Source organism: Bombus vancouverensis, chromosome 8 (genome assembly GCF_051014615.1).
Source record: "Bombus vancouverensis nearcticus chromosome 8, iyBomVanc1_principal, whole genome shotgun sequence".
NCBI classification, from domain to species: domain Eukaryota; kingdom Metazoa; phylum Arthropoda; class Insecta; order Hymenoptera; family Apidae; genus Bombus; species Bombus vancouverensis.
Window position 1 is genome coordinate 6318660 of NC_134918.1, and position 13548 is coordinate 6332207.

Sequence of the window (13548 nt, forward strand, 5' to 3'; positions counted from 1 at the left end):
CGCGTATGGAAATTCTGAACCGCTTATCCTCGATTTGCTTCAATTAAAGCCAGCCAATACACGCGTTCACGGCAACTTATGATCAGGTGTTGCTGTAGTGAATAAAGAAATTCGCGGCAAGTAGCAAGCCTATCACGAGTCAGTGTCACGTGGGAAATCTTAGGATCGGTATCAGTCGATGTCTCCAGCGAGCAGTCTAATTTTACGCATCGCTGGCCGACTTGACCGCGAATGGAAAGGCCAAAACGAATTACAGACGGCGCATACGAGATATCTTAGCCCATGTTCGATGCTTTCGTTGCAATGTCACGGCCAGTTCACTTTTCTTTTTCCTTCGCTCACGCCTCGCTGATTTCTTCGGCATTTGCATAGGAAGAAGGAGCAGACGCAAGCTGGCTCTCGCAGAGGATCGAAAAATGAAGTTTCGACACCTTATCGTTGCAGATTTTACCAAGTTTCTTCTGCTCTGCGCGATTTTATACATCTTCTTACGTCTTCTTTGCGTGTGAAAGATTCGTAGAAATACACCGCAGTACTGTGCTAAGGTCCGGCCGCTCTAAACTAATCCATGAACATCTAATAACAAAACAACCACCTCCTTATTGCCAATCTTATGGATCACCTATTATCGTACAGCATATTTTACTGAATTGTTACAAATTTTCATGTGAAAAAAATAGTTACAACGTCGAAGTCGACATGAAGTCTGAATGATTCAGCATTCGTAATACATTGGAGTTTTTTAAACGGACAAATCTAGTCGGTTCCATGTAAGTAACTAAGTATTATTCAGGTTGGTAAACATGTAATCAAAAATTGATATTTTTGGTCGCTAATGATTTTATTGTTAATGGGACTATCTTAAAATAAATTCATAAATAAGTAAATTAACTCCGAAAAATTCTTAAGCTACTTGTTAAACAAAGATGTTTTAGGAACAAGAAGAATTATTGGTAATTTGTCGAAAAGGTGCTAATTAATTTAACCTGTTTTAATATTTTGCACAAGTTTCTTCTTCTACTCTCGACAACAAAAGTTCGTAGTATAATCATAATAGGTTTAGAAATTACAATAATAAATTTGATTATTTATAGCAGTGTTTTACAAAACTTTTACTCTCGTGTGGTAATTTTATAACGAATATTTGAGTATTTACATCATATGCATGTGACAAGCGGGACGTGAGTTATAACGTGCACGACATACGTATGACAGTGAATGCTGTTTACATTTAAACATTTTAAGCTACGTGTTTTAATGTTATTTAATATTAAATTTGACAAACTGAAAATGAAATTTTCATATATATAAAATTACGCTAAATTGTAGCATTTTTCTAAATCTTTTTCTTTTTAATATAAATATTTTTATTTCTGTAGATCGTTTAAAAATTGAGAGCTTTCTTCCTATTGGAAATCGAAAATTCACATGTTAAACCATAATATCTATATTAAAGCCATGTTAGAATAATTTTAATGCGTAAAATCGAAACATCAAGTATCTACGGTTAACGTATTCGGGATTATAATTTTTCTATAAGGAAATATGCGGTAATTGAAGCAGTTTGTTCTTGCCTGTGCAACGTTATTACGTAAGCGGATTTAAAGTTCGAAGTTTATTACTCGCCTCCATTGGATGCGTAGACGAATAATGATACTGGCTGGAATATCGTTGCATAATCTGCATGCAATTCGTGAGCGGAAACTTAGTATTATCCCCCGAGCACGGCGTTTCATTGCTGTGATGGTGGGCAAATTTCTTCGTAGATGGTAAATATCAGATATTGAATCAACCATTTTACACGCTTCTTTTTGTACTCGCGAATATATTTATTAAACAAATATATTTAATAAATATTTAATATTTAACGAATCGAACAGATTTATCAAACAATCGATTCCATTTCGGTTCCGTTAAATTTATTAAAATTTATTGTAATTTAAATATTTGATCTATTTATTTATTTTAATGTTTGAACTTCTCCGTTTAATTTTTTGAAAAGATGAATTTCATAAGAAAAATGAATTTATTTTCTTGCGACATATGAGAAATTAACGACTGTAGTTTATGTAACAAAAATCTTGCTTGCTTTTTTGCATTTTATATTTAATCACGAGCAGCCGCATTTTCCTTGTTGCCGTATTTGTCGAATTCCAATCGGTCGATCCTTGTTCAAATAAGGTGAACAGGTTTGTCGGATCAATCGGTCAGAGCAGTTTCCTCGCTTTCACGACGAATTCTCTTGAACTAATTAAGTTTTCTTTTTTAAGTTAGTGTTAATTAACGAGATAATTACGCTCTACTCGTTGGTCTGTGTAGGTTTCATTCTCATTTCTTAAGGAGACTTCCGCGATTACTCGCTGGAAACTTCTCGATCGGAATAGCTTTTGATCTCGTGTCATCTTTCTTCTCTTACCTATTTTCTCGTTTGTAATTAGTAGTCCTCAATAATTTGAATTTTGCTTTAATTTAAAATATCTCTATTATGCTTCGCAATCCTATTATTAATTTCTCTACGATTTTCAGTAACAATTTCCTAAATTCCCATTTTTCTGCCTTGCCTGTCCAAACATAATGCATCGACGAAACCTTCAACAACCACTTCCTCATTCTCCAACAATTTTTCCATGAAAATTGAAAAGTTTCTAGAAGCATAGCATAGACAGAATTTTTGGTTACTGATGACGTTTAAAACCGAAAAAGCTAGTCTTAAATTTGAGACAGTCTCGCGACAATTCCTTCATTTATCGCTTCCTCGTTCTCCGACAATGTTGCCATAAAGTCTGAAAAGTACGTAAAAGCATGGACAAATTTCTATATGCCGACGATGACTGAAACGAATGTGTAGGCTTGAGTTTGGTACAGTTTCGTGGGACAGGTCCCTGAGGAACATTTCCGGTAAACGACGAAACGGGAAAGTGTGTCTTTCGCTTACTGGATGAAAACAAATAAAGGAAAACTCATCATCCGGCTCGACTGAACGACGCCGATAAAACGAATCGACCGAGATAAAGGACGCCTCGCGTCTTCCTTTTTTCCAAGGATTTCTTCAGTGAATGTAGCGCACGATCACTCGAAACGTCGTCGTTCGATCCTCTTCCCCTCGACTGCTCGTTTTTGCGGTCTCCTCCTGGATTTCGTCCTCAGGAAATTATAGTGCTTGCACATCCAGCCGTTTCTCCGAATTTCACCAATTTCTTTGCCTTCTTTTCTTTTTACCTTCTTTTCCTCTCTTTCTGTTTCTCTGTGCTCGTGATACTTGGCCTTTCGTTGCAATTAGCGACGCAGTTTTACTTGGAATTCGTTATTGCAAAATGATGATTGCTTTTGAAACTTGTGACACGCACACATTTAGTTGGCTCGAAACGTAGTATACGTACATATTTATACGTGTGTAGCTATGTGCTTCAAGCCTCAGACTAAAGGAAATTTTCAAACCACGTCCACGCAAAGATATTAAAAGATAAATGCATCCTGGGATATATTATACGGAGAAGTGTTGGAAGGCAATGGGAAACGTATGAAATTTTATTGTAAATTTACTGGGTTTCACGTGTAATTTAATATAATAATATAATTCGCAGGGAAGAGTTATTAGCAAGATAAGTAATAGAAATAGAAATTGTGTAGATTCGCAGGATAATTACATCAGCGTAGCATTGTACGAAGTAGGAGCTCTGCAATTTTACACGCGTGTAATTTTAATTATTTAAAATTGGACTGCCTTTGAAAATCGGTAAGTTAAAAGTTCCGAAAATATTTGGAAATTGTAAAATTTGTGAGTTCGTGAAGTGTTGAAAGTTTGAACGTTTGAGAGTTTGCGAGTTTGAAAGCTTAAAAATGTTTAATATTTAAAATCGACAGATATGAAGATTCGAAAAGGTAATCCTAAATATTTCAAAGTGAAAAAAATCTGAAAATTTGGAAGATTGGACATTTAAAAGTGTTGAAATATAAAAATGTGAACGTTTGAAAATTTGCACAGAGTAAATAAATTTTGTGCATTTGAAAATTAGTTTGCAGTTTTTTTAAATTCTCCATCTTAAAATCCAGACATAAAACTCTGGAACATCTAACGTGACGAAAGTTTCACCGTACTATTACAAACTTAGAAACACGTAACACGATACCAAAAAATTTTCCATTTTCTCATGTGAACACTTACTTTCTGTACGTTCTCATGTGTCGCGAGTTCTTTCTCGCGCAGAGCTTTGCCCTTTCTTCCGACATTTTCATCGTGACTGAAGGTTTTCAGGGGCCTTAAAAGCGACTGTAGAACGCAAGGGGGTGGCACTCGGGTCATGGGTTGTCTCGAGTGGTGCTTCGTACAACGTAAAGTACGTTCCTTGTGCATGAAAATACCGGGCCAAGTACTGTTGCTTGTTTCCCTCCAGAATTGGCTAATAGAAAAAGAAGAAGACCCTCGAGAAAGTACTTATAAAAATATCTTCCAACCTTTATCACCCATCCTCTCATTCCCGATAAAGAAGAACGTACACGCTCCCGTTCACAAGTATTAAGACATCTACTTGTCTTGTAAAGAAACACGATTATTAATCGAAATTGTCAGAGAAATAATTGATCAGTCTGAATTTTGTATCCATGTAAAATTAAAATTTGGAATGTTCCACAAAGACATGCAAAAGCTAAGCTAATGAAAAATTATTTGTTCACTCTTACAATTTACAGTCTAAACATTGTGGAAAAACTTTACCAATGTAATTGTGATAATAAATCTCGTCATAGTGTTAATGAAATTTCGAAATATTTCACACGCGTAATATATTCATAAAAGGTTTCTATAAATGATCGAATATTTTCGTAAGCAACTGTGCATAAAATGATATAATTTTATCGTACATAATCGATGAGAGTTCCCTTATAATATTAAATATATGGCATTTCCAGAGAAAGTAATAATTCTTTTAGGTGTATTTTATTTTTCCATAAGTGTCTTGATACTTTTGAACGGGCGCGTAGGGAACAGAAAAGTGATGTGAAACGAATGAAAAATATCGTTGAAAACGAACGCGACATAGTCTCGTATTTCTCTGTCAACAAGTCATGAAACATCGACATCAACTAGAAATGCGGCCGCTGTTTGCAAATGATACGATGATAAAGATGCAAATGCGTATGCGAGCCGGTATACAGGCTTTATGCAAAGTAACGCGCTCTGTTGCATCTCTTGTGGCTGCATCCCGTGACCGGCTCATAAACTAACACATTTCGGTTTCCTTTGATCTGCGTGCACAGGTCACTCGTTGTTCCCTGGCTTTTGTAAACGCCGATATACCGACGGGATCGCCCTAGGATAATTGAATTTTGTAATTACAGATGAATTTAATTACCATCAAAATTAATTACTTAATATAATCCTTTACGCCTAGAGAAATCAAAGACGCGGTCTGTCTTTTGTATTTTCGTTGCTTTGCGGTTTCGCCGTGATTATGACTTGTAAAATAGATCCCATAGTGTAAGCATATGTGTTAAGCAAGTCGAATTTGATCAATATGCATTTCGTTTATATTTTGTTCAGGCAGTATCGGGATCACATCGGTATTTTTTAGATTTTATATTATGTCTGGATAAATTGCCTTATGTCAGAGTATCTAATATTAGACGAAGACAGATCTTGAAATTTTACTAGTTATTAATTTTTTTTTTTGTTTTCTACTTTCTCTTGGTATCTTCGATGAGATCTTATCTAATTATACGGATCATTAAATAAGAATCTTATACGTTATATGTATAAACCTCAGTATCTTACTAAGATAATTTGCATCTACAGCGATACAAAAAATTAGCGATCAGAAAATTTTGTTACACTTTTCTTGCCATTGTACGAGCGCGATTATCACGCGGAAGTAATGATTCGAAGAAAGAAAGATTGGTGGATCTCGCCGTCTATTGTTCGCCGCGAACGTTGTCATCAGCACGAACGTTGTGACAATAAAGATGCAAATGTGCATATGACACAGGCTGACGCCGCTGTAAAATATAATCCTGCGATTAGCGCCAGCTGAAACTGAAGTGGTTTCCTCGCCATAGACGATTCGTCCTCTCGAAACTCGTTTACGGTTTGTTTGCTCTGACCTCGTCTTTGTCAATGCATTTCGAACACAGACCTAAAAGATAGTGACATAGTTACGAGGGGTCGAGATACAACATGGAAATGACAAAACTTCGCTTTCAGTTATCTTGATACGCTGGTGACATCGATACATTCGAAAATAGTAACCTCTTTTCTTTCGATAAATTTTTAACGAAGAAATTCTAAACTCGCTTTTCCTTAAACGAATTACTACAAGTTCCGTTGAGCATTGACAAGTTATCCTCCAAAGTATTACAAAACCTAATTGATCTACGTATTTCTCAATCTCCAACACTGCTACATTGGTCTTTGGCAACACTTGGCTCAAGGAACAGTTTATACGTTCGACCACAATGATTTACGTGGCTCTCTGGATGCTGTTGGAAAGTAGGCCGATGATATCCAAGCCTGAAGAGTCGCAACTCACCAAGTGGATTACGGAATTACCGGTTTCGTGAGTGGTTGCTTCGAGTGGACGTTACGATTCTTCCATACCCGGTACACGTTGCATTGTTACCTTTTCTGAAATAGACGCGTCCTCAAGATATCGTGCTCTCATAAGATTTCCTGCGTCAAGCAAGTTTTCTTCTGATTTTTCATAAAAATTGGCTTATCTGAAGCTTTCTTTCTCGATAACGAGCAAATTGTATTTTTCACGTTGTTACGATTGTTTTTGCGATGAATTGTGTATTTAATGTTGAATGAAATTAGTGGAAACAGGAAGACGACTATTCTATTTACTAAATTCGCTTTTAATCTCAATCATCATGCTATTAAAATCTGGATCTATAAATTTATATGCCTGGATTTATAAATTTATATTTGGATTATTAGAAACAGAGTTTGGAGACTTTTACTTTGAAAACAAGTAAAGAACTGTGCTCTGCAAATTGTGAACTGCGAACAAAGTAAAACTAAAGTGGAACTACTTTCGTATTCAAGTGAAAACTAAAGATACACGTATTTCTAATTTACGAAATATTGTATATTTCAACGTAAAGCTAAAAATGCTGACAGATAAATGATCGTGTACCATTATATGCTCATTGAAACAAGGTCTGGATTGCTCATAATTAGACTGATAGCAAAAACAAAGGAAACGAAACCAGATTTTCTTGTTTCGTTTCGATTCAGTGAGCATTGCCGAAGGATCTGCTAATTGAATTGGCCTTTAAAACAGTTAGTGGTTATCTATATATATATCTGTTTTGTACTCAATTCTCACGCTGCAAATATTTACCATATTTCAATATTGAATATACGACTTCAAATTAAAGTTAGAAATATTTCCATTTCTCAATAACCGTACCAATGGAAACTATACTTTACTGATAATATAGTTAGTCGGTCGAACTACGTAGAAGTCAAATTTCATCAATGTTCATCGTTTTGTTTCTTTGAGAAATTAAAAACCGATCATATGTTCTTGTACTAAAATTAAAAAATTTTTTTAAATCGTGATAATTAACTTTGTCCTCGAGTTAATTAATTCTTCATGAATATTTTTGTTACGGACAAAAAGGTCTTCTCATATTTCACACAAAACTATGTTAATGGAACTTCGATTTCCGAGAGTATCAAATATTACGAAAATTATGGATTTACCAATAATCTACCTTCGACAAAACTGTTTCGCTCTTTAACCGCACCTGCATGTTTCATAATCAATTTCGTTCAAGTATTTATTATACTCCGATAAGCAGTACTCGAGCAGCTGAAGTGTCCGTTTTAAGAGAATTACGAGATGTAGGGCATCGACCATCCAGGCCAATAAAAAGATCGATTTAATCACGGAAGACCGTTTTTGCCTGCACAGAATGAATCTTATCGAGCGTTTCGCATTCTCATTATCGCGTAATCGTCGAGTTAACCGTTCCGTCTCCGCGAATTTAATATCAGAAAGGAACTTCATGCGACCTTTTCGCAACGAACAATCACTTATTCATAAGGCAAACCTTGTTACACGGTGATCCGCGACTTACAAAGCCAGTCGTACGCTTACTATTCATCTTAGAATGTTATTAAACGGGTGAGAACTTACGCAATATCCTTCGAAGTCTCTTTTGGCGATTGATCGAACATGTAAAAAGATCTACCTTGCTATGGATGTACGAAAATCGTAATCTGAAATGTCGAATATAAAACGGTATATCAAGTGGTACAGATTAGAAGAGATTAAAATAGTTGGCAAGAATTATGTCTCTTTTGAGAATGGGTTAGTTAGGAGATAGTGGATGTTTGTGCAATGTATGATTTTGTATGCGTATCGTATCGAAAATATGTTTTAAATAAGATAAATGATATGAAGGAAGCAAATTACATGACGAATACGTACCAATGTAATTACTCGAAGCTATCTAAACATTATACTCGTTCTAATGTCTAAAATTACAGTAATACTAATATCTCGGATATTCTTTATCTTAAATTTTTTATAAACTCACTCGTTTTCTTATAAACGACACTCTGTATCCTGTTTATTGCGTTTATCTGTATACAGATTATCCTACTTAGCATCACTATATTATATAGAAGTTAGTATGAAAGAAATTATTGTTAGATATGGCGTCAACTGTAATGAAAAAAAACATAGCAATGTCTAAAATTACAGTAATACTAATATCTCGGATATTCTTTATCTTAAATTTCTTATAAACTCACTCGTTTTCTTATAAACGACACTCTGTATCCTGTTTATTGCGTTTATCTGTATACAGATTATCCTACTTAACATCACTATATTATATAGAAGTTAGTATGAAAGAAATTATTGTTAGATATGGTGTCAACTGTAATGAAAAAAAACATAGCAAATTTCCGTATTCCAAAAGAAACTCTTTAAACCTAGAATTGTCGATCATTAATCTGATAATTAAAAATTTGTCCTAAGAGTCTGAAATTCCCAAATCTCCATATTTTTAATACATCACAAATACACATAATTTCTCACTTTACAATCGTCAGCGACAAAAGTAACCTGACGTCTGACGACACGTGTCGCGAGATTAAAAGGCGCGGTTAGAGGGTGAAAGCTTGAAAAAACACTCGCGAGTAAAGCATTGGATCGTGGTTCGTCGCGTTGTTCGCGTGTGTTCGACCGGTTCCACGGCTGATTACGCCGTGGCAAATCGTGTCACGCTAAAACGCCGCCTTATGGCCGATCTGGCCGTTTCCTCTTCGCGGTATGCGTACAATAAAGCGCGAACCACGCTGATCCTCGTCACGCACAAATGTGCAAATATTTGTCGCGGTCTCGTTCGTGCAATTGCGTTTCCATTGACGATCGCTTGGCGAACGTTTCACAGAGTTGGAAAGTGCCGTAATGTTTTGGCCCGTTGAACAAATAGGTCGAAGTTTAGGTCTCTGAATACATGGTTGAACATTGGTGACTACTGTTTGACAAAGTTTAGGCATGTTGGTTTAAGGATTGGTGGATAGTGGCTTGTGATATTTAGTGCAACCGATATCATGGATGTGGTGTAGTTGTGGAAACTTGTTTGTAATTTAGGATTCTGATGCATATTCGTTAATTTTTGGTGTGACGAAGATTATTTGTAGTTTCGTAATTTTTAAGCTGGAAGATCGTTTGAGGGACTCGGTAGAAAAATAGTACATGTGTGCTTTTTCCAGAAACGAGTTAATTGCAGGAAACGTAACAAGATTCGTATCTAGATATAGAACTCTCTTGTAAATTCCGAGATTTTTATAAATACATTTTTATAAATATATTTTGATTAATAAATATATGAAACTGTTAGGATTTATATGCGTTATTATAATGAATTGAATTAGTTATACAGTAGAAAAGCTCCTTCATTTATGAGATATTAAAGAAACGAATTTACAAATAAACAATGAATATAAACAGAAATTAAAAAATTTTCATACTTTAAGTGTGTTATATTAATTTTGATGTAATATTCTGGCTGTACAAAAATGAATGCGATCGAACGTGAATTTTCTTTGATTCTGTGGAAGACGTCTGTGATAAGAAATTTCGAGTTTCTCGGGTTGCAACAATTTTTTTGTCCGGACGTTTTTGGTGAAATTTTTAAAGTCACATAGAATCGAGCATGCAATGTATAAAACATATTCGTATCCGTAGCATATGTTCTGCGGTATTACCGTAGGAGCGTATCGAACGTGGGATTTTCCTCTGGTTTTCGCCAGATGTGGCTACCTTACTGTCGGGCATTCATAAATTTATCATTCTCTTTCTATCTTTTCCCCCGGAGATTTTTGTTTTATTATAATGCCGGCTACTTACTATTCCATACCATTTCGTTGAAATGTACAATCTGTCCATATTCATTTTTCATTGATCAATCATCTGTTAAGCCACGCGTATAAATTTCATAGAATAATTTGTGTAATACAAAAATTGTGTTGAACTATGAAAATATGGGTAAAATATTATAGCAATTGCCATTGATTTATATATTTAAGGAATGAAAGAAGGTATTGGAAACAGTAAAAAGTAATGCTTTTGCTACAATTCTATTATATTTCACTCGGAAAATCGTTTTCATTAGATACGAAAAATTAGTTGAAATAGGTTAAGTATTAGGGTTGTTTCAATGAGAAGAATGCAAAAATAATTCCATATTGCATCGGCCGGGAATCGAACCCGGGCCGCCCGCGTGGCAGGCGAGCATTCTACCACTAAACCACCGATGCTTGTGAAGGGTTCTTTTTAATAAAACTTTATTACTGAAGTTTGTATAGACTATGAGATATAACCTATATTTTGTACAATTAAAATGTACAGATATAAAAGAGTATTTAAAATAACAAGAACAAATTTGAACACTATTAACAATAACTGATTCTGGTCAAATCAGTGGATGTATTTCTCATTACACCCCTATCTTCTCGTCACCAGTTACAAAAGTGACATGTACATAAAAACGATACAAAATATGACAAATTAATCCAAAAATCTTTTTCTCGAGTAACCTTAAGATACATTTATTCTAGCGCGTAATTTTATAATTAATTAACCAAACAATCAATATTCATTCATACAAACACTATTCTTCACACAATGCTCAACAAATATGTCGAAGAAAAAAAAACACCAAACTTATTCGTTGTAAAACTTCATCGACGGCAAGTGTTTTACAATTTTAATTGCAAGTTATTTTCAAAATTACATTTTCGCCTTCCAGGGCTAAAGACTGTTTTCACCCTCCGTTTAGGACTACTGAACAGAAGGAATATCAAATAATAATAGATATTAGGTTGTCCGCAAAGTTTCTTTCGTTTTATAAGAAATAATAGACGCACAATGTTTTTTGTTTTATATTAGTTTATCGAATTATGCACGAACATAATAATAGAAATAGAACGAAATGGATCATACCTAATTCAATAAAATAATATAAAACAGAAATTGTTGTTCATCTATTATCACCTTATGAAACGAAAGAAACTTTTCGGACAACCTAATACATATTTGACAAATATCTCTTCAAAAATTACTTTCCGTACAAATCACATGAAAATGGACGTGTTCAGGTTCGGAAGGTTTCCTTGTTATTCACAGTATCGCTAGAGAGCTTCTCTCATCCCCTACTTATTACAAGAATCGTGTGACACAAAGCATGCGGTTGAAACGAGAGTGGTAGCTGTCGCATAATTGCTTCTGGTTGCAAGCCGCGAGTCGGAGGCGGCTCGATGGAAGAAGAGCTTTAAGGGAGGATGAGAAGGTGAACAGAGGCTGGTACGAGAGCTACTCGCTTTGCTCTGGTCTAGAGCCTAGTCGAACTTGAAATCCTCTCTGCCGTAAACGCTGGTTATCTCTAATCTCGCATCAGCTAGCCGAGATTCTCGCGATACGAATCGCGAGATGCGGAAGTTATCGGGTCACATGGCGGGGCTGTTATATCCAGCATGATAATCGTGACAGCTCTCGATTGTTCTATGTCCAATTTGGCATTTAACATTAAATAGAAGCCGTTGATTAAAACGTCCTTTTCTGGTGAACAAGCTTTTTCGAAACTTGATTGTCAATTTGATCGTGGACAATTTTGCTTGTTGATTTTGGGTCAACTGATCGCAGACAACTGTCGCCTGGAAATTAATTGTAAGGTTAAAGGGTTAGAGTTTTATAATTGCGATAATTAACACGCGAAAGATGGTATCGTATGATGGGCGATAGGACTAGGGTTGCTTATACCTTAGGGTTCAGATTAATTTGACTTTGAATTGTAAATGATGTATAATGGTTGGTAATTAGTAGATATATAGGTATTAATGAGGTAATTATGAGAGGTAATTGTATAAATATGATAAACGAGGTGTGTTTAACCTCGTTCTATAATGACAAGCAACAGATGTGGTCTATAGTTCGGAGATTATACAGCAAAATGTAGGGTGAATCGTTTCTTCAGTCTTGTTCCTTTAAATTAAGAACTATTAAATATAAGTTATATATTTCAGGATTTCAATATTCTTTCATCTGACACGATGTTACGATAATAAACACCTAATGCTCACTGATGTACTTTTAAAGAAGAAACCATAACGCAAATTATTGTAACATAGAAAACGTAAAGATTCAAAATAAAAAATTTTGACGGCTAACGCTTAAGAAGCTTATCGCACTGAATATTTCTATCTCTCCATCTTCTTTAAGTAGCTACACAGAATGTCTATTAGTTAATACATTAATCTGTAGACTTTTATTAAGCAAATTAGGCTTACTATCAGCGGCACCTAGCTTTTAAAAGCATCCTACTAAAATCAAAGATAAATCATCACACCTAAACCTAGAAAGCGAGTTCCGATCGATGACACAAATCCACTCTCATTTAAAATTCTAACAGAATCACCGAACCTCACCGACTGAGAACCTTCACCCAACAAGGAAAGACCTTACACGTCACAAACATGGACGGCCTAAAATCTCCACCCGTATAATTCTTACTTCTTCAAATCCAACCTTCGAGTCGACTTCTAATTCCCCGTTTAAGATCTCTAATTCCACGAGAGATGACGATCGATCGGATTTACCGGTCTCGATTCTTTCGGAACGAGACTGGCAGATGGAGGGATCGCTTTCTAAATCTTCGAATAGAGAAGGCTTACACGGTCAACATCACGATACAGTGTTCGGAGCTCGACGCGATTCCGTGTCCGCGTCGAATGCTGGCGAGACGACGGTGGAAGAGGAGATCTGGACAAAAGAAAAAATCACTCGGCCTTAATACGCGGGAGAATGGCCGTATAAACCGTCGATCCAGCAGTTCTGCTAACTTCCCCGTCAATCAGCGTAAGCCTCTTTTCGGAGCTTAAGACGATGACGATGGCGGATCCAGCCGAGGGAAAAGAAACAGCAGGTAGAAGCCCGTAAATGTTTTCGAGGATAATTTGGGCGGCGCGCGAGGAACGCCTCTCGAACGTGCTCGTGGTTCCGGGTGGTCCGTTGCTCGAATGAAAGGGATTTTTTGTCA

General features: G+C 35.8%; 1 protein-coding gene and 1 non-coding gene across 2 annotated transcripts in view; one reads left to right on the forward strand and one right to left on the reverse strand.

Moving 5' to 3' along the window:
* LOC143303051 (mannosyl-oligosaccharide alpha-1,2-mannosidase IA-like) overlaps nucleotides 1–13548 on the forward strand; it is a 170474-nt gene that overhangs the window by 55311 nt on the left and 101615 nt on the right. The window lies entirely within an intron of this gene.
* TRNAG-GCC (transfer RNA glycine (anticodon GCC)) lies at nucleotides 10701–10771 on the reverse strand. Its single transcript has one exon. It is a non-coding gene; the product is annotated as a tRNA-Gly (tRNA).